The 7768-nt window shown below is 37.8% G+C and overlaps 1 pseudogene; it reads left to right on the top strand.

The window, feature by feature from the left end:
* Positions 1-6676: 6676 nt before the first annotated feature.
* LOC119519039 lies at positions 6677-7083 on the top strand (annotated as a pseudogene).
* The last annotated feature ends 685 nt before the right edge of the window (positions 7084-7768 follow it).

Genomic DNA, 7768 nt, shown 5'->3' with positions numbered 1-7768 from the left:
TTAATTCATTTCATTCATTCATTCATTTAATTTTTCATTGTTTGTTTGTACCCTCCTTACTCCCCCAAATAATCTGAAGTAATTTCATTAAAACATGAACACAATAGGACCATGAAAATAACTATGTTAAATTCTTGCAAAAGTTGAATTTGTTTCTGGATCCTGTTCTTTTCCATTAATTGTTTTCCTGCTCTTTAACAAAAGTCATGTGTTTTCATTCATTATCATTTCATAACAGAAGATTGTAAAGTACAGTGGGAAAAAAATAGATTTTGATGTCAAAATGCTTGAATGGGAGTCCTGGCATCCTCTTATTAGCCCAGTAACTTGGGAGCTCTTTTCAACTACTCTATTTCTTCAACTGTGAGAAGCCCTGCCCATCCCCCTTCCCCAATCCCCCACACATTTTGCCAAGTGTGATGTTAACAAGAAATAACCTCTGTTCTGGTAAGCTGCTGCATTTGGGCATTTGTCAAAATGATTTCATAACTTTCCAAATCTAATTTTTAAAATGTTTCATCAGGAATGAAGGGTAAAGTTTACTGGATGACTTCTCAATATATATTGTGGATCTTATATGATTCTTGTGGTATTTTCAGTTCACATTCCTTTAGATCATGTTTTTCCTTGGTATTCCAACCTAACCTTCACTATATGGTTGTATTAGATAATGCCTAAATTAAATTATTTTGTATTTCTAACATTTTAGCTTGGAGATTAGTTTTGGTTTTGGTTTGGTTTGGTTTGGTTTTTAAATCTGTGTTCATGAAATGTAGTATGGGATATTGGGAAAAGTATGGGTTTGGAGTCAGAAAGATCTTACATTGAATCCTAGCTTAGCCAGTGACCCTGTTGAGTTTGCCATTTAACTGTTCTGAATCTCAGTTTCCCCATCTGGGATAATAATTCCTTCTTCATAGGACTTCTGTAAGTATTAAACAAAGTATTAATCATAAAGTACTTGATAAATAGTAGATAATTGTAGTTATTGTCATTAAAACTGATTTTAATTTGACCAGTTGTCAATTCTCTTTCTCCTCTCTCTCTCTCTCATGTATGCTCTTTTTCAGGTTTTGGAATGTATATACATAGGAGTAGTTAGGCAAAATGTTTATCTCCATAGTGCCACAAACCAATTAGGATTGTGCTCCCTCTGATATTAATAAGACTATTTACCCTTAGATCAGGTATTTAAAATCTGAAGTCCATTTCTTGCTCATGTCTGTAGCCCATGGACTTTATAAACCTCCTAAAATTGTATGTGAAGTTTTTCATGGATATATATTTCCATGGAGGAAGGCTACATGGCTTTCCACATATTCTCAAAGAGATCCCTAATCCCCAAGATATGAAGAATTTCTGCCTTAGAGCCAATTACCAATCACTTCTCTAACCCACAGCTCCTACATCTCGAATCATGGTAAAAATCATTTGTCTCAGAAACACTATTCATCAGATAGCTTGTAGCATTGGTATGCTGACCACCTCTTCCATCTTGAAATTCTTTCCTTGATATTTTGTAATATTATGCTATGCTGGTACTCCTTTTACTTCTTTGAACATTCTTCTGTCTCTATAGATGGTCTTGCTGTCTCTTGGTAGCCTCTGAAAGAAGATGGCACTAAAATCTTTTTACTGGGCTATCCTTTCCCTTGACCATCTCTTCTTAAGGCAGACTCATCTTCTCCTACAGCTCCTAATCGTACCTCTTTGCAGATGACTTTTAAATCTGCCTGGCAGAACTAGTCTCTCTCCCAATTTCTAATAGTCTTTCATCAATTGCCTGTTAGACACTTTCATGTGCTGACACTTTAAACTGAGCAAGTCCAAAACCAGAACCCTTCATTCATCCTCAACCCAACACTTTCTTTTGACTTCCTTAACTCTGATAACAACATTGCTATCTTCCCTGACAGTTAAGATTGCAACTTTGGAGCCACCTTTTTTTTCTTCACTCTTCCTACTCCCTCACATCCAATACTTGCCAAATCCTATTAAATTCTAACTCCACTATGTATTTGCATTTATTACCTCTTTTCCAAGAAAAAAATGCATTTTCTCATCTCTGCCATTCTAATGCAGCCACTCTAGTTCTGACGCACATTTGCTTCTCACCTTGACCTTTATATGACCTTTCGTGTTGCCATCACTGCCTCTAGCTTTTCTTCACCAGCCTCTTTCCAGAGAAATCTTCCTAAAGCATAACTACTTTTTTTTAAATTTTCCTACTTAAAACCTATCAATGGTAGTTTGTTACATTTTTGATTCACACAAAAACTCTTTAGTTGGTCACACTATGCTCTCTGCCATAAAGCTACTACAAACCTTTTCATCCTGGTCTTTATCCTAAGGCATGGACTCACATTTTGGCTTTGCCACTTCCTAATTATGAAATTTCATGAAAGTTGCTTAATCTCTTTAAATAGGAGTTTTTTCCCCCATAAAAATGGGGTTGATAATAGTATTCATCTGTCATAGACTGCACATAGCCACAACTCCTTATGACTCCTTCCCATCAAAGTTAGACTATCTTTCCTAACCCTTTGAATTTGGGCTGGCCTTGTGACTTGCTTTGATCAATAGCGTATTTGGAAGTGATCTGGTGCAATTTATGAGCTTAGGTCTCAAGAGGCCTAGTAACTTCCATGCTTTCCATGCTTGAAAACCCGAGATCACCCTGCCAATGAGTTTAGGCTAGTCTGATGGAGCAGCCAGGCTGAAAAGAACCACTGCAGCAAGATAGCTTGCCCATCATCTGCCTACCAAATACCAGACATGTAAGTGAAGTCCTCCTTGACCATCAATTCCAGCTAACTGGAGCTTAACTGCAGCTGTGTATTAGTCCGAGTGAGACCAACCAAAGAACCCCTAGCTGAGCCAGCCCAAATTGTCAACCCCCAAACTGTGAGCTAATTTAAGCCACTAAGTTTTGGAGTGGTATGTTTAGCAGTAAAATGTAAGTGATATATCATCTCACATGTTGCCATAGTATTAAATGAGAGAGTTTACAGGAAAGTGTTTAACATGGGATCTAACACAGTAAAACATAGTTATATTATTAGTCTATAACATACACTCTATAAGCGAGTGTAACTTGGCTATTCACAGCCACCTGAACTCATCCTGTCCTTTCTTGTTTCTGCACTTTGTTTATGAATTTTAAGCATCTGAGAATATACTTCTCTCTATCTAATTTATCTAATCCTACTCAGGATTCAAGCCCCATCTTAAATGCCACCTTCAGGAAATCCTTCTCTTCCTCTTACTACATATGTAAATCTCTTACTACGTAAGAAAATAGGACTTTGAAGCCAAGCAGACCTGGATTTGACTTCCTACCCTACATTTACACTTAATCAAGTATGTGACCTTCATTAATTTTTTTAGACTTTTCTGTATTCCTCCTCCATAAAATCAGTTGTGATAACTAAATGACAACACCCAGCATCTGGCAAAATGCCTAACCTGTAACATCCAATGAACAAATGTTAGCTCTTTTCTCCCCTTTCCCCTCTCCAAACTTCCACAGCTCTGGGTACCACCCTTCAGTACATATTATGTTCTGCATTTGATTACAGTTTTGAATATTTATTTTATAATCTACTTAGGGAAAAAGTGTTTTATTTATCTTGGAGTCCCATGCAGTACCTAATATGGTAATTTGCACATGGTAAACACTCAATAAATATTTATAGCATTGAAATGTTTTAATTGCCAAGTTATACAAGCATTATTAAAGGAGGAAGAAATCAGTTTCACTGGGTGGTCAGGGTAAGATTTATAGAAGACTTGGATTCAAGCTAAGTTTTTTTAAATGGGAAGGATTTGGAGAGATGGAGAAGAGGGAGAAGGAATCCTGGGAAGATGTGAGCAGAAGCACCAAGCTGAAATGTGCCTGACTGTTCAGGAGACAGATTCTAATGGTCTGGCTGCCAGAGAAGGCTGATGGTGAGGCTAGAAAGTAAGATTAGAGAAGCAAGGTGTGCCTTTTTTGACAGGTTAAGGAGATTGGATTTTATTCTGTATGTAATGAGGAGTCATTATGAGATTATTGTTATTGCTTCTTTTTCCTTGATTTTCCTCCTATATAAGGGTACTATAGGGGCATTATAAAATATACAAATAAAAATAGAAATTAAAAAAATTTAATCTGATGCAGAGATAAGTACTGTTAAAACTTTGGTATGTATCTTTCTACCCCCCCTTTTTTAGCTTATAATTTTGTATAATTTCAAAATCACAAGTAAGTTGTGAGAATAATACAAAAATTCCCATATACCCTTTGCCCTAATTTTTCATTTAACACTTTACAACATTTGCTTTATCATTCTCTTTCTCTTTTCTGAACCATTGAGAGTAATTTGCAGACATGAAACCCCATTAGTTCTAAATACTTCAGTGTGTAGTTCCTAAAAACAAGAACACCTTCCCATATAACCACAGTACAATCATCAAAATCAGGAAATTAATCTTAATATAATACTACCATCTAATCACAGAATCTCATTCAAAGTTTTCTAATTGCCCAATAATTTCTAGGATACAATCCAAGATCATGCATTTCATTTAATTGTCATTTCTTTTTAGCCTCCTTCAATCTGGGATAGTTCTTCAGTGTTTTTTTATATTTCATGACCTTGGCATTTTTGAAGACTACAGGCTGGATGGTTTGGCATCTGTCCCTCAATTTAGATCTGTCTGATGTTTCCTCCTGATTAGCTTCAGATTGTGCATTTTTGACAGAATATCCCAGAAGTGATGTCAATCACAAGCTTATGATGTCAATTTGTCTTGTTACTGGTGACTTTGACTTTGATCACTTAAGATGGTGTCTGCCAAGTGTCTCCACTGTAAAATTACTATTTCCCTTTATAATTAATGTGAATTTTGTGCGGAAATTCTTTGAGACCATTTAAATATTCTTTTCCTCATCAAACTTTCACCTACTAGCTTTAGCCACCAGTGCTGAGTCAACTATTACTATGATGAAACCCAACAGTGATTTTTCTAATTTCATCATTTCTTCTGCACTTGTTAGTTAGCTTTCTGCTGTAAGGAAGAACTTTCCCATCTTCTACATTTACTTATTCATTCATTCATTTATGTTACTATGAACACATGGATTCTTATTTTATTCGATGGGCTCTAATCTATTACTATTACAATTTGATGCTCAAATTGTCCCAGATTTGACCTAGGGAACCCCTTCACGCTGGCTCCTGTGTTGTTTTGATATGTTTCCATCATTCTTTGAGCATTTCCTTACCCTCTGGCACAAAAAAAATGCTCCAAGCTCACTTTGCATTTTTCCCACTCTAGCCCTAGAATCAGCCATTTCTCAAGGAGTTCAGGTTTTTTTTTTTTTAATTAGTAAAGAATAATGTTTAGAAACCAAGATTTGGGTGCTAGGTGCACTCATTGGTACTTGGATGCCATCAGTTCTAGGTCTTCTTAGCAGACAAGGCTAACAAATATACATATGTTTATACATGCACATTCATACAAACACACACACATCTGTATTTATAGCTATTAAAACTTACAAGATCTTACCAATACCTCCAATTCCAATTCACTGCTATAAGAATTACCCTAGGCTTTCCCCTCTCCTTCTTTCCTTTTCTTCACCAATTTCATGAAATATTGCTCCCAATATCTTTATTGGCTCAATCCCCCTGTATATAACTAATTTCTCTATAACAGCTTCTTGGCCATCTCTTTTCAGGCAAAACCACTCAAGCTGCCTCTTTAGCCATTCCATTGGTCCTTACCATGCACACCAACAACTCAGCCCCATCCACATTGGCTACCTCTTTGGTTGCCTCCAATAAATATTTAAAAAAAAAAAAAAAAAAAAAAAAAAGGAAAGGAAAGGAAATTGCCCAGTCCATATATACATATATATATGTAGTTACCATGTATTGAGTGCCAGTAAGTATTGTCCATACACTGTCTCAATTGCTGATCACAATTACGCTATGAGGTTAGTACCAATATCCCCATTTTGTAAACAAAGCCCCTGAGGTACTGAGAGGTTGACTGGCCAAAGGTAAGAAAGCTAGAAAGTGACTGAGCAGGTAAATGAATCCATGTGCTCTTTTTTTATATATTCAATTTTATTAAGATATATTCACATACCGTACAATCCATGTGCTCTTTAAAGTCCAAATGCAACACCCTAGAACTACCGAATTAAAACACACCACCATGCTGAGGTCTAGGAATCAGTAAGACAGAGATCAGTAAAGTTGCTGCCATCTCCAGCACAACTGCCTCTTATCGCTCCCAAAAGTTGTAGATAAGACACTGAAATTCTGCAACTGAAAAACCCCTTGTCTCCACAAACACACTGGTCAGCAGAAAAGAGTGAAAAGCATCATGCAGGGGCCCCACTTCACTCCACTTTCCAGATTTCTGACATGTGCAGCTAATTGACAGAATCAAATTCTCATTCAGAAACAGCTGAAGAGAATCTGGGGCATGTAGTTTGGGGATTTCCTTTGCCTTTGCCCATCTCCATTACACCACCTCATAGGGAGTTATGAGGATTAAACAAGTTACCCCTACAGAGCCTAATTCGAGGTAAATGCTAAATCAATATTAGACATTACTATTATTATATAAAATTTTAAAATGAATTCCTGGTACACATTTTGCTATGGTTTTCAAAGTTAACATGTCCCTTTCCTGCATTTTCCAGAAGATGACGCTTCCTGACTATGAGAACAAAACAGCTGTGGTTTGGGGGACCATGTAGAGGATGTGCAGATTCAGGAGCTGCCCAAACTGAAGGTGTGTGCATTGTGCACGAGCAGCCGCACCCGGAGACGCATCCTCAAGGCCGGAGGCAAGATCCTCACCTTTGATCAGCTGGCCCTGGACGCCCTCAAGGGCTGCGGCACCGTCCTGCTCTCCAGTTCCCTCAAGGGCCGGGAGGTGTGCAGGCATTTCGGCAAGGCCCCAGGAACCCCACACAGCCATATCCAAACCTATGTCTGCTCCAAGGGCCGAAAGATCGAGGGCACCAGAGGCCAAAGGGCAAGCCATAGCTACAAGAACTAGCACAAGATCCTGTGTTATTAAATAAAGACCTTGGAAGTCTTCAAATTGTTTCTTTTTTCTGTGCACAAAACACCTCAAACTTTTTTTGGGAAATAATAATAAACCAACTATCAGATGTGTGCAGAATGGGATAGAGAAGGGAACGAAAGACCAAGAGACAGAGTCAAGTAAAATCAGCTAAGGAACTATTGCAAATAAGTTGAAAAGAGATAAAAGAATCAATACAAGTGTGGGAGGTATAGCTGGGGATGAGGAGACAGGTAACAAGGGTGTAGAGTAGAAAAAAGCAACAGGATCTAGAAACTTGTTGAATATGGGGATGAGAGAGTCAAAGGCATGTTAATTATTTCTCACCATTTTGGTGGAAGTGTATAACCTTCATTTAAGATTTCCTGCTCTCCTGAGATCAAGACAGGATTGGTTCACACACCTGTTCTATGACCAAGGAAGTCCAAACTCCTCTTCCAGTTGTCTCTGAAATCCCAGGGGGATGATGTTCTTCTCACGGACACTCCTGACCACAAGTTCCTACTTTGTCCTTTATATCCTGTATCTATTCCACACTATGGTAACCAAGACATGAACTGCTGTCCCTTCTACAAGGGCCACCAAAAACCTGCTCACACCAAGCATTGTGGACATAACAAACTTTAACAGCTATTTGGAGGAAAACAGGGGGGCTGGGCTTTATCACAGATTATAACAA

Source organism: Choloepus didactylus, chromosome 2, assembly GCF_015220235.1.
Source record: "Choloepus didactylus isolate mChoDid1 chromosome 2, mChoDid1.pri, whole genome shotgun sequence".
Classification (NCBI taxonomy): Eukaryota; Metazoa; Chordata; class Mammalia; order Pilosa; family Megalonychidae; genus Choloepus; species Choloepus didactylus.
This window is presented reverse-complemented; position numbering and strand designations above follow the sequence as displayed.